At 34.0% G+C, this 14,980-nt stretch overlaps 2 long non-coding RNA genes across 2 annotated transcripts; one reads left to right on the top strand and one right to left on the bottom strand.

Moving 5' to 3' along the window:
- Positions 1 to 2,436: 2,436 nt before the first annotated feature.
- Positions 2,437 to 3,519, top strand: LOC134201668 (uncharacterized). The gene is made up of 2 exons (XR_009977006.1): positions 2,437 to 2,697; positions 2,789 to 3,519. It is a non-coding gene; the product is annotated as an uncharacterized LOC134201668 (long non-coding RNA).
- Positions 3,520 to 11,276: 7,757 nt separating this feature from the next.
- On the bottom strand, positions 11,277 to 12,207 carry LOC134201674 (uncharacterized). The gene is made up of 2 exons (XR_009977013.1): positions 12,099 to 12,207; positions 11,277 to 12,007 (listed from the first exon to the last, which is right to left on the bottom strand). It is a non-coding gene; the product is annotated as an uncharacterized LOC134201674 (long non-coding RNA).
- Positions 12,208 to 14,980: the final 2,773 nt, after the last annotated feature.

Here is a 14,980-nt window from a genome sequence, read left to right as displayed (position 1 = left end):
CTTTGGATTGGCAACTTTGTAGTAGTTTGTAGTTTTCAAAATGGCGTATCTGACGCTTTAATTTCTTAAATCGTTTTTGGTTTGGTCTCGGTTTGTGAGCTATTTTACGATTTAGTATTAATTTGGAGCAACTTTTAGTTTGTGAGAATATTAGACGATTAGGCATTAAGAAACTGTTTCGAATTCTCTTTAGACATAACTTGGCTCCAATACTTTTTCTTCGTTATAGTTTCGTATGCCTGTGTATATTGTTTTCATTACTTACAGAAAGTTTATTATTAATAGTCAGCATGCCTCGAAGATCGAGAATGAAATTTTATTTCGGATGCCTTGGTAACGGTGAGTTTGCACTATTTTCCCGCTATATCATTTGCTAACAGAAATATTATTAATTATTTATTTGAATAAAATAGCACCAACTAATGGTCCTTCCTATTTCTGCTGCCAAGCTATCATATTATTATGTTAAGTTTCGATCGAAACAGTCGTTATTAAGTCTCGTACTATCACCCAATCACACCTAAGATGATCGTCTCGAGTGGGTGGCAGAATTTATGTTTTGCAACGCAGCGTATTATATGCTTATTGACAAGTGGCCTCGGAACAAATTTTTTGGAATGATCAATTAAAGACTAGCTACTAAAAACTTATTTTCTTAATTTTACGTATTTGAAGGTCCCTTCCATGCATTTGCGAATCCACAAAGTTTGATAATAGAACAAATTGAGAGATTTAATATATGGAAATCTGTACTAAGTGCAGAATCTCAGGAAAACAGTGAAAAATATATGTATAACAACATTCGCCTTTGCAACAGACATTTTGAAAAGTGCTTCATACTACCATCAAATAGACTTATAACAATATTAATTTATTTGTTTGTAAATATTTCAGACCAAAATTATGCAGCTCACATCGAAATTGATCAGCCACAGTTGTTGAGTGGAATTGTGCCGACTTCAAGTATGAATAATATGACAAAAATTGAAAGTGTATCATACAGAAGTAGGTGCCAATATCTGTCTTTTTTAATAAACTACTCTAATACTGAACATAAAATTATTCATGACTAAAACCCATATTTTTATAGTTTGTCTAGTATATTTGATTTTGAATTATACACTTTTCTTTTCAGAATTTAAGAGGAGCTCAAATTATAATTTGACAAATTATTTGATTCATTTAATGGTCATTCTTGTCAAAATTCTCCAAAACAATACAAAAACTGCTTAAAAAGAAATTCTCCTCATTTTAATTTATGGCATGATTTACTGCCTATATTAGAGTCTATTAAGTAAATTCAAATCAGTAGTTATAAAAAATAATGTAGTAAATATTAAACACAAATCAATTCTTTCAATCCAAAACTGGATCCATAACATCAAAGTATTTAAAGAATTGTGGCATTTTTTAAATCAATACCACAATATCTGCAATTTACTAACTAGAAATTCGAATCAAGCTCCATTGGAGAATTTCTTTAGTAGTAATAGAAGTAACGGTTTTAGAAATATTAATCCTAATTGTAGTCAATTTATTAGTGCTTTTAAAACATTGCTCAATAATAATTTTGGTTCACCTCATTCTCTAGGAGCGAATTGTGCGAAAGACAACACTAATCCAATGAAAATCTTTACAAAGTTTTTTAATCAGAAGTCTAATGACATTCCCAAAATAGATTATTCTATTGATACTGAGCCATTGATATTAGTGGTGGGTCAATTAAAAAGTAGCGATTGTTTGATTTATGCTGAATTAAAGAAATATGTATCAGGATATATTATAAAAAAATGTTTTACTGGATGTACTGCCTGCATGCATGATTTAGCTGAAAACAATTTAAACATTAATTCTTTTATCTATGAGATTGATTGCACTAAGAAATCTTTGTTTTATCCCAATCATAACTATTATCAATTTAATGAACAATATTTATTATTATACAATTGTTGCCTGTTTACCTTTTTCTCCCGAATCATCCTTTTTAAAGCATAAAACTGCTGTTGCGCTTAACCTCGCTTGTGATTATAGTTTTATTACATGTAAGGAACACAAAACCAAATTAATTAATTTTATTAATGATCTCCAAATTTGATCCATAATATATAGCTGGTGTAGGTACTGGTGTAAATGGTATTTTGCATGGGAAAATTTCGAAATTTGATAAGAATGACCTTGTGAAAGTAGAAACCTTAGATTATTATAACAAAAAATATAGAAAATAAATGATTTTGTTAAATTAACTTGGTTAGTATAATTATAAATCATTTTGATTTATTGGTGCTAAAATGAAATAGAATATTTTTACTATACAAGAATACTGCAACTTCTGACTGGAATATAAATGGTTGAGGTAGGGCATATTGTAAAGTTATACTGATGTGTATCACCATCTTGCTTATTTCTGTCGGGAAGCAGTCATGGTTTCCTATTTAAATAAAACACAGCACAATTGATCTCACATCCAAAGTTAGATGATGGCATTCACGTTTTGTTTTCTGGTGTTTGATAACCAAGTTACACCAAGTGGCCTGTGACCACGTTCATCCTTCTACCCAGTATATATATATATATTTTTTTTTTTGTAGACAAATGTTCGATAATGATAAAATTTTATGGAAAAATTATAAGGAGCACATAAAATGTCTGAAACATGAAAATTAAGATTGATGCACTATATTTGAAGCAGAAGGTTATGTAAGTATGATTAGATTAACACTCAATTTTTCATGGTCGTATTTTTTCAATATTTGTTACATACTTAAGATACTTTGTTTCTCCTTTTCAGAAGAAGAACTGATTCAGCAAGGAATGTGAACTCACAAGGGATCTTAATTTTTTTTTAAATATATTTATAATTTATAAATTAATAATTGAAATAGTTCATATGAACTAAATTGATACCAATTTTGTTTTAAAATAGATTGTTTAGTTCTTATAGTTATAGTATATTACATTTGAATAGTTTTTGTAATTAGTAAGTTAGTAATATATGAAAATACTGATATAAATTTTTGTAAATAACCTTTTGTAAATTCTACGAGAAGATGATTTTAATTAATGGTAATTCAAAAGCATTATTGTGGAATATATTTGCTAAGTCGTGTTTTCTGTATGAGCAGATATAAATGAAAATGCCCAAACATGATTACATTTCTTACATTTTCATTCTGTGAAATCAATATGCTTGTGACTGTGTGATTAATAATTTATTAAAACTTAAGTGATAGACAGTGACCCCTATGGCACTACTAAAGCTTATAAGCACTGGTGACCACTTATCACGAGCCGGGCTGCGTGCTCGTCTGCCGTTGAGGGCAATAAAAATTTTCGAAACTCTTTCTTAGATGTAATATTAATGTACATTTAATTTGGATTAAAAGATAAATTTACATTTTATGTTTGCATGTGTATGTTTATAATTCATTTGCATGTAACGAACATCAGTTTCTTTTGTAACAAAATTCAAACTAATGGTTTGCAATGAATGTAATTAACTTTAAGATGATTTTCTTTCAATCTGCTGTTTGTTTCATCTAGTATTACCAAAGCTAAAGCGTCAGAAACGTCAGAATAGAAATAAATTAGAAGGGAAATAAAACTATAACTATTGTAATCATGTCTAAGATTTCTATAAGCGTCATTAAGTACAAACTATCAATATTTAAGAGTACTTTAAATCCACAGATTCGGTAGAATCTGGCGCCAAGTTCCGTTCAAAAATCCCGTTGTAAACGGAGCGCCAGACTACCGACTGTGTTTACTGTGAGCAGAACAGTTTTTTGAGGTTGCGAAATTTTATTTAATTCTACGGTACTTCTGGTTCCTAAATTGTATATTATATCAATCACTCACAACTTTATTTTACTGATATTAACTAGTTATATCAATTACAACAATTAATCTACTTGAAATTATTAATTTTATCACCACAAACTATGGCTCGCTCAAAAATTTCGATCCTGACTTTTTTCGATGTAAAAAGTGACATGCCACAGACTATAAATATTCGAGAATGGTAATCTAAGGCCGCCAGGGTGCGCTGGAATTATTCCTATTTGTAATGGATTTTATGACCTGGTAACTGAGACCTTTAAGTCATGTCTTATTTTAATTTATATTCATATTTTTATGAAAAATTATATTATGGAGTGAAATGAAATGTGATATTATGGAGTGAAATGAAATGAAGATGATTAATTTGAGACATTAATCAAATGGGATGAAATGAAATGAGATGAGATGATATGGAATGAAATATAATCTCAGTAAAATGGTGGTGGTCATTTACTAAGATCTCAGTGGACTTTTTGGAGGAAACCGAGAAGTTACGTACAGCGGCTTTGTTTAATTTACCCACATTTGTGCACTTTCACAGATATTAAACACTATTATTACACATTTAAACCCGAAGAAACACTAAATAGACAAATTAAAACAAATCACACAACTTCACACCTCGCGTTCCCGCCAAAAAGTCATTATTTCTACATAAACTGTAGCTTCAAGGGGATAGTTTGCAGTTCTTATTGAACGGTTTATACATTAAATAACGTTAATGTTGTTACTGTTAGTATTTTAGTTTAAGTACTGCCGAAGCAAGTACTGTTGTTACTGTTGGAGAAACAATTTTGTTTTGTAATGTAATACCGAAATACTTTACGAGATGGCGTTACAAAAAATCCCTTCCCAAAACTATAAAACCGTTGTGATTGTCTACGAATAATAAATAATATAATAACTAATATTTATTCGTAGGTGATTGTTTAAGATGCTATGAATATTTCGGTTTTGATTTCATCAAAATAACTTGAACTTTACTATTGAATTCCGAAGAAAATTCTAATTAAGGCTGAGTTAAGTTCAGCTTTTTATTTAAGCCTCTTACTGTAGTTTTTAAATTACATTTATGCGGATTGATGTTTCAAGGCTTTCAGATTTTAATTTTAAATTCTGAAATAATTAAGAACAGCGTCATCTACCCTTCAGATTTGAAACAAAATTTAATTCGGTTTAAATTTGTAAAAGTTGATGTTGATTATTATTACACTGTAACGCAGCGTTCCGTTTCGCGGGGCAACAGCAGCCAAAGGGAATGTGACTCAGGTCCGTGCCGCGACGACCCACCCCGCGCTACCCGCGCCCGCGCATCTGTTGCATCATTCGCACCCCCAATTAGTGCGCGCCAGACTTTGAAGCGGAGTACACGCGTCCCCGGTCGATACCGGAACTGACAACGAGAGAGTCTCATGCCAGTCGGGCACCTAACATTAAACTGGCAGCCCAAGCGCGGGCCCTTTAACTTCGGAGTGAATCTACGTAACTACGACACGTACTCGTCGTCAGTCACGGCGTCAATCCGATTTTCAAGACGTTGAAGAAGAAATTGGTTCAACCGCGGGACCGACGCCAACATTTACCGCAAACAACATGGCGTCATTACAAGAAAGTCAAATGGCAGCATTCGAACGCCTACTCGACCGTGAGCATAAAACTCAACTCGAATCATCAGCAACACCGACGTCGGAGCCGACATCGCCGCCTTCCTCGACGCCCGCTCACCATTCTGGGAACTTCGCGTCATGCACGGCGCGGTTCAGCGGAGCGCCCGGCGACTCACTCGACGGTTTCCTTGACGCGGTCGAATCATACAAAGATTGTGCTGACGTAGGACACGCCATCGCGTTACGAGGACTCTCAATGTTACTAACCGGAAATGCAGCCGTGTGGTGGCAAGGCGTTAAAGCTAGCATCACTTCCTGGGACGACGCTTTATCATCGTTACGAAGCGCTTTCGGTGATTGCAGACCGCCCCATCGAGTCTACTTAGAGCTCTTCAAAATGTCGCAAGGACAAAGAGAGAAGACGGAGATCTTCGTTGCCAGAGCACGAGCCCTACTAGCTCGACTCCCACCTGGTGACCTTAGTGAGAAAGTTCAAATTGATATGCTTTACGGCCTTCTACACCGTCGTGTTCGTAAAAGATTAAGAAGAGACGAAATAACTTCATACGACACGTTATTAAAGAAAACGCGCCATATCGAGGACTCCATCTACGAGACCAGTCCGCCTGAATTTATTCATCATCCTCAGCGAGCGACGCCACGTTCATCGGGTAGTACCGTAGGCGAAGTTCCCGCCGGTGCTTCGACTTCGCAGCATACATACGCGCGGATGACGCCGCGGAAAATATTCAACTCGGGCGCCGCTGGCGGCCCGCCACGCGACGACAGCGCTGCGCCGAGCACCGTTCGAGTCCCCGCGCCTCGCTACACGAACACTGATAATGTATCATCTACGTCGATTGTTAAAAGACTGTTCTGTGTTTATTGCAAAAAGTACGGACATATTCGTGATGAGTGTTTAAAATTAGCGTCAAAAACGAAATTCGACAACGAAAATACGCAAGCTGTATCCTCGTGTTACGGGTGTGGTACCAAAGGTGTTACTCGGTCTCAGTGTACAAAGTGTAACGCAAGTTATTACGCCGTCGACGCTGCACGGACCCGATCAGTCACATCCGATTTACCTATTGGTAAAGTAAATACACAGCTGTCAAGTTCAGTGAACTCTATTCATCGCGACAGCTCGTTGCATACAGCTTGCACTTCAAACACCGTAAAGTCGTCCATTTATATTAATAATCGTAAACAATGTTTTGTTGATAATGAAAATAATTATTATCCTACCGATTTTAAGGCGATTCTTCCTCCGCGCTTTTTCGGTACTGATAACAAGGTTAGACTTCAAAATTATTCTAGACTTAATCATAATATAAACAATAATATTAGTTCTAGGAATAGGCCCCTGATGCGTTACTCGAGTGGTACCGAACCAAAACATAGTTATTCCGAGGTACCAAGTGGCCGCGATAGGGTGACCATGATGAACGAAAATAGGGTGACCATGGAAAACGTCGGACATTTTTCGACGATTAATTCTAATGTGAAAAGTGTTGCCCAGAGTAACTCTACTGAGCACCAGGTTAGGTTAAGACCAATTTTAACTGTTCAAATTTTAGGTATACGAGGTAATGCTTTGTTGGATACGGGAGCTAAGAGTAGCGTTGCCGGTGCGTTGCTTTATGAATTGCTGTTAAAGCATAACCATCCGTGTGAGGAAACCAGGCGTCGGGTGAGGCTTGCAGACGGTTCCGCGCGCACCCGCCGAGTTTTGCTCACTACTCTAGAAGTAAGGATAAGTCCCGAAAGGTCAGTAACCCTTGAATTTACTGTTTTTCCAGATGCTCAAAATAATGAAACTTTGCTTGGCATGGATTTTTTGGTGGCGGCAGGTATTGTGCTTGACTTTGCTTCATCCCCTTGGCATTTTTCGGGAAAACGGGTTACCTATCCAATTGAATATGAGTGCCCTAAGCCATGCATGTTTGCTTCTACTGCTGACTTCCTGCGTGATGATAAGGGTTCTATGCTTGGCTCCGATGAACGGCAGCAGCTATCACATTTATTGCAGCAGAATGGAGACATCTTTAGGGTGGGGGGAGCCCCAACCCTTTACGCCGAGCACCACATTGATACCGGTGATCATCCGCCTATATCGGTACCGCCGTATAGGCTCACTCCTGTGCTTCAACAGCGAGGAGAGGTTCTCGCAATCGATTTGTTCGGGCCACTGCCAGAAGAAGAGCAGGGGGAGCAATGGGTACTCCTGGTAGAGGATGTAGCTACAAGATGGGTAGAACTCTACGCACTTGTTGATGCCACCGCCGTGGCTTGCTCCCGAGTCCTACTGGAAGAGTATTTCCTTCGTTATGGCTTGCTTATGCGTCTAGGGGTGTAACACGTAAGTTCATGCCACGACGGGATGGCCCGTATCGCGTAGTAAAAATAGTTAGTCCTACAACGTACTTCATAGCAGACTTGTCAAACAATGTCATCGGCAAGTATCACACCGCGGATTTAACCCACTCTCCGTCAAATTCAAGTACGGATCCAATTATGCCAAAGAGGCAGAGAGGAAGGCCGCGTCTTCAGACTAACAGTCCCAAGTTGGACTCGGGACGCGTTCCCAACTTGGAGGGGGAGTATGTAACGCAACGTTCCGTTTCGCGGGGCAACAGCAGCCAAAGAGAATGTGACTCAGGTCCGTGCCGCGACGACCCACCCCTCGCTACCCGCGCCCGCGCATCTGTTGCATAATTCGCACCCCCAATTAGTGCGCGCCAGACTTTGAAGCGGAATACACGCGTCCCCGGTCGATACCGGAACTGACAACCCGAGAGTCTCATGCCAGTCGGGCACCTAACATTAAAACACTAATTAATTGAGCGTTTTGTCGTCGTCGTGGCCTAACGGATAAGACGTCCGGTGCATTCGTGTTGAAGCGATGCACCGGTGTTCGAATCCCGCAGGCGGGTACCAATTTTTCTAATGAAATACGTACTCAACAAATGTTCACGATTGACTTCCACGGTGAAGGAATAACATCGTGTAATAAAAATGAAACCCGCAAAATTATAATTTGCGTAATTACTGGTGGTAGGACCTCTTGTGAGTCCGCGCGGGTAGGTACCACCGCCCCGCCTATTTCTGCCGTGAAGCAGTAATGCGTTTCGGTTTGAAGGGTGGGGCAGCCGTTGACTATACTGAGACCTTAGAACTATATCTCAAGGTGTGTGGCGCATTTACGTTGTAGATGTCTATGGGCTCCAGTAACCACTTAACATCAGGTGGGCTGTGAGCTCGTCCACACAGCTATGCAATAAAAAAAAAAAAAAAAGAAAGTTTCATTAGCTTTTAAGCTGAGTGACTATTTATAATTTATTTTTAATAAGCAATAAATGAGCAAAAAATAATACTTAACAAAAAGATATGAAATCCGAACAAAAACAGTTTCACTGTAAAAAATTGCGCCAAGTCCACGTTTATAAAACTCATCTCAATAACATTTGCACTTTACAAAAAAAAGAAGACTTCAATAGCTTTCATTCTCTACAAAAATATGTGAAATACAAAAAAATACCAAGAAACCGTCATAAAGATGAAAAAATTAAAAAAAAATTGTTGAAAATTTAAAAATAAAAAAATAAAATTTTTATCGTACTTGGCGCGCGTCATGAGTACCCCAAAATTTTTCGGAAGAATTTCAACCCGAGAAAAAAACCATTTTGCTTTAATATACAGTGAAAGCTGAAAAAGTTACCCAGGTTGTCTTTTTCGCTCTTGTTAGCGTTTTATGAGAAATTGAGACAGAACTACGGTAATTTTCAACAGCTCTCACTATATACCTATGGGCTATTATATGCCAAATCGACCACTTTTGCGTTCGACCCCTTTAGATTCAGCTGAAACTTTATTATTCTTTTCTACCCTTTGAAAAACATCTTTGAGAATTTTTTCAAATGTTTTGAAGCCAACTTATACATACGTATCGACTCGTAAGTAGCTTGTATTTGTATAAGCGAACACGAGAGGGTGTTTAGTTCAAATCATAAAAGATGAGTGGGAAATGAAAAAAATTCAAATAACATACGTATGAGATGTCGATTTTACTTAACTTTTGTAAAACTTATTATGAAATAATAATTCATTAATTACATTTATGCATTTCATAGGTTGACCTACTTATAAATTTCTAAACATTGAAAGGATGTTCATTTATCCTGAAAAATTTGGGGTACTCAATGACGCGCGCCAAGTACGATAAAATTTTTATTTTTTTATTTTTTAATTTTCAACAATTTTTTTTTTATTTTTTCATCTTTATGACGGTTTCTTGGTATTTTTTTGTATTTCACATATTTTTGTAGAGAATGAAAGCTATTGAAGTCTTCTTTTTTTTGTAAAGTGCAAATGTTATTGAGATGAGTTTTATAAACGTGGACTTGGCGCAATTTTTTACAGTGAAACTGTTTTTGTTCGGATCATCATTACATTTTTTAAACATTTTTTTTTTTTTTCAAATTATGTAACAAAACGCTTTGTGCAGAACAAAATTGTTTCTTAAATGTGTAAAGTATTCACTTTAGTGTGTGTATTATCTCAACAATGCTAGTTTAAATGACAATTATTGTATGACGAAGCATAGGTAGTGTTTATAGATGTAAGATTATCGTACAAGGTCATGTTCTGTCACGATCAACTTTAAGCAAGAACTGCTATCATTGTGAAACAAATTTATTAAATTTAATTCAAATTGTCTACTATGGTTGTTACTGTAAACCATGTACTGTAACTGTAAACATGTACTGTATGTAAACCATGGTTCTACAAATATAATTTTAAACATAGATTATACACTTAATATATTTGAGATAGATGCGCAACTCTCATTTTTATTTTTGCTTTAGTTAGAGCCCAGGACAGCAGGCGTCGCTGCTGTCGATTATTAGTCTCCCTACCCCCCACCAGGTGGCTTTTTTAGTAATTTTAATATTTTTTATAATTAACTCTCTTTATGAAAAAATCTTATCGTTTAGAATCGCTGAAATTCCCGGTAGTACTTATGAAATATTAAAGAACTTTTGATTGTGTTCAGCATTCTAATCGATAAGACCTTTTCATACAGAGAGAAAACAGTTTTTTAAAATAAAAAGCTGTAATTCTCTGTAAGCTATTTAATTTCCCTATATTACAAACAACTTACTGTAAAAAGATAGTATGAACGTACAATTGTATAAAATTTCGAATAACAATAACTCCTCTAGATTAATCCTACTAGAGTACTTAATAACATTAAATCGAAAGTTATCTAAAAGTTAAATAAGTCTAGATAATCAAATCATTCCATCTCAATTAAGTCATTCGTGCGAAATATAAACATGTCAGCTTTCCATTACAACCATAGTAGACAATTTGAATTAAATTTAATAAATTTGTTTCACAATGATAGCAGTTCTTGCTTAAAGTTGATCGTGACAGAACATGACCTTGTACGATAATCTTACATCTATAAACACTACCTATGCTTCGTCATACAATAATTGTCATTTAAACTAGCATTGTTGAGATAATACACACACTAAAGTGAATACTAAATTATTCTTAGCATTCTTATAAATATTTACACATTTAAGAAACAATTTTGTTCTGCACAAAGCGTTTTGTTACATAATTTGAAAAAAAAAAAAAAAATGTTTAAAAAATGTAATGATGATTTAAAGTACTCTTAAATATTGATAGTTTGTACTTAATGACGCTTATAGAAATCTTAGACATGATTACAATAGTTATAGTTTTATTTCCCTTCTAATTTATTTCTATTCTGACGTTTCTGACGCTTTAGCTTTGGTAATACTAGATGAAACAAACAGCAGATTGAAAGAAAATCATCTTAAAGTTAATTACATTCATTGCAAACCATTAGTTTGAATTTTGTTACAAAAGAAACTGATGTTCGTTACATGCAAATGAATTATAAACATACACATGCAAACATAAAATGTAAATTTATCTTTTAATCCAAATTAAATGTACATTAATATTACATCTAAGAAAGAGTTTCGAAAATTTTTATTGCCCTCAACGGCAGACGAGCACGCAGCCCGGCTCGTGATAAGTGGTCACCAGTGCTTATAAGCTTTAGTAGTGCCATAGGGGTCACTGTCTATCACTTAAGTTTTAATAAATTATTAATCACACAGTCACAAGCATATTGATTTCACAGAATGAAAATGTAAGAAATGTAATCATGTTTGGGCATTTTCATTTATATCTGCTCATACAGAAAACACGACTTAGCAAATATATTCCACAATAATGCTTTTGAATTACCATTAATTAAAATCATCTTCTCGTAGAATTTACAAAAGGTTATTTACAAAAATTTATATCAGTATTTTCATATATTACTAACTTACTAATTACAAAAACTATTCAAATGTAATATACTATAACTATAAGAACTAAACAATCTATTTTAAAACAAAATTGGTATCAATTTAGTTCATATGAACTATTTCAATTATTAATTTATAAATTATAAATATATTTAAAAAAAAATTAAGATCCCTTGTGAGTTCACATTCCTTGCTGAATCAGTTCTTCTTCTGAAAAGGAGAAACAAAGTATCTTAAGTATGTAACAAATATTGAAAAAATACGACCATGAAAAATTGAGTGTTAATCTAATCATACTTACATAACCTTCTGCTTCAAATATAGTGCATCAATCTTAATTTTCATGTTTCAGACATTTTATGTGCTCCTTATAATTTTTCCATAAAATTTTATCATTATCGAACATTTGTCTACAAAAAAAAATATATATATATATATACTGGGTAGAAGGATGAACGTGGTCACAGGCCACTTGGTGTAACTTGGTTATCAAACACCAGAAAACAAAACGTGAATGCCATCATCTAACTTTGGATGTGAGATCAATTGTGCTGTGTTTTATTTAAATAGGAAACCATGACTGCTTCCCGACAGAAATAAGCAAGATGGTGATACACATCAGTATAACTTTACAATATGCCCTACCTCAACCATTTATATTCCAGTCAGAAGTTGCAGTATTCTTGTATAGTAAAAATATTCTATTTCATTTTAGCACCAATAAATCAAAATGATTTATAATTATACTAACCAAGTTAATTTAACAAAATCATTTATTTTCTATATTTTTTGTTATAATAATCTAAGGTTTCTACTTTCACAAGGTCATTCTTATCAAATTTCGAAATTTTCCCATGCAAAATACCATTTACACCAGTACCTACACCAGCTATATATTATGGATCAAATTTGGAGATCATTAATAAAATTAATTAATTTGGTTTTGTGTTCCTTACATGTAATAAAACTATAATCACAAGCGAGGTTAAGCGCAACAGCAGTTTTATGCTTTAAAAAGGATGATTCGGGAGAAAAAGGTAAACAGGCAACAATTGTATAATAATAAATATTGTTCATTAAATTGATAATAGTTATGATTGGGATAAAACAAAGATTTCTTAGTGCAATCAATCTCATAGATAAAAGAATTAATGTTTAAATTGTTTTCAGCTAAATCATGCATGCAGGCAGTACATCCAGTAAAACATTTTTTTATAATATATCCTGATACATATTTCTTTAATTCAGCATAAATCAAACAATCGCTACTTTTTAATTGACCCACCACTAATATCAATGGCTCAGTATCAATAGAATAATCTATTTTGGGAATGTCATTAGACTTCTGATTAAAAAACTTTGTAAAGATTTTCATTGGATTAGTGTTGTCTTTCGCACAATTCGCTCCTAGAGAATGAGATGAACCAAAATTATTATTGAGCAATGTTTTAAAAGCACTAATAAATTGACTACAATTAGGATTAATATTTCTAAAACCGTTACTTCTATTACTACTAAAGAAATTCTCCAATGGAGCTTGATTCGAATTTCTAGTTAGTAAATTGCAGATATTGTGGTATTGATTTAAAAAATGCCACAATTCTTTAAATACTTTGATGTTATGGATCCCGTTTTGGATTGAAAGAATTGATTTGTGTTTAATATTTACTACATTATTTTTTATAACTACTGATTTGAATTTAATAGACTCTAATATAGGCAGTAAATCATGCCATAAATTAAAATGAGGAGAATTTCTTTTTAAGCAGTTTTTGTATTGTTTTGGAGAATTTTGACAAGAATGACCATTAAATGAATCAAATAATTTTTCAAATTATAATTTGAGCTCCTCTTAAATTCTGAAAAGAAAAGTGTATAATTCAAAATCAAATATACTAGACAAACTATAAAAATATGGGTTTTAGTCATGAATAATTTTATGTTCAGTATTAGAGTAGTTTATTAAAAAAGACAGATATTGGCACCTACTTCTGTATGATACACTTTCAATTTTTGTCATATTATTCATACTTGAAGTCGGCACAATTCCACTCAACAACTGTGGCTGATCAATTTCGATGTGAGCTGCATAATTTTGGTCTGAAATATTTACAAACAAATAAATTAATATTGTTATAAGTCTATTTGATGGTAGTATGAAGCACTTTTCAAAATGTCTGTTGCAAAGGCGAATGTTGTTATACATATATTTTTCACTGTTTTCCTGAGATTCTGCACTTAGTACAGATTTCCATATATTAAATCTCTCAATTTGTTCTATTATCAAACTTTGTGGATTCGCAAATGCATGGAAGGGACCTTCAAATACGTAAAATTAAGAAAATAAGTTTTTAGTAGCTAGTCTTTAATTGATCATTCCAAAAAATTTGTTCCGAGGCCACTTGTCAATAAGCATATAATACGCTGCGTTGCAAAACATAAATTCTGCCACCCACTCGAGACGATCATCTTAGGTGTGATTGGGTGATAGTACGAGACTTAATAACGACTGTTTCGATCGAAACTTAACATAATAATATGATAGCTTGGCAGCAGAAATAGGAAGGACCATTAGTTGGTGCTATTTTATTCAAATAAATAATTAATAATATTTCTGTTAGCAAATGATATAGCGGGAAAATAGTGCAAACTCACCGTTACCAAGGCATCCGAAATAAAATTTCATTCTCGATCTTCGAGGCATGCTGACTATTAATAATAAACTTTCTGTAAGTAATGAAAACAATATACACAGGCATACGAAACTATAACGAAGAAAAAGTATTGGAGCCAAGTTATGTCTAAAGAGAATTCGAAACAGTTTCTTAATGCCTAATCGTCTAATATTCTCACAAACTAAAAGTTGCTCCAAATTAATACTAAATCGTAAAATAGCTCACAAACCGAGACCAAACCAAAAACGATTTAAGAAATTAAAGCGTCAGATACGCCATTTTGAAAACTACAAACTACTACAAAGTTGCCAATCCAAAGTAAAATATTTCTAAAATTTGGTTTTAGTAGCAGTTTATTTCCATGATACTGTTTATTTTCCTAACAGAAATATCAGTTAATGTAACATAAGACATGTTGGATTTTTGTTAAAAATAAAAAATATTGATAAGTACGGTTTATGTTTCTAACATATTTTTTTTTTTGTTTCTGAAATAATTCCAACTTCTA

This window comes from Bombyx mori, chromosome W (genome assembly GCF_030269925.1).
Source record: "Bombyx mori chromosome W, ASM3026992v2".
NCBI classification, from domain to species: domain Eukaryota; kingdom Metazoa; phylum Arthropoda; class Insecta; order Lepidoptera; family Bombycidae; genus Bombyx; species Bombyx mori.
Note: the sequence above shows the minus strand (reverse complement) of the source record. Positions and strands in the feature narration are given on the sequence as shown.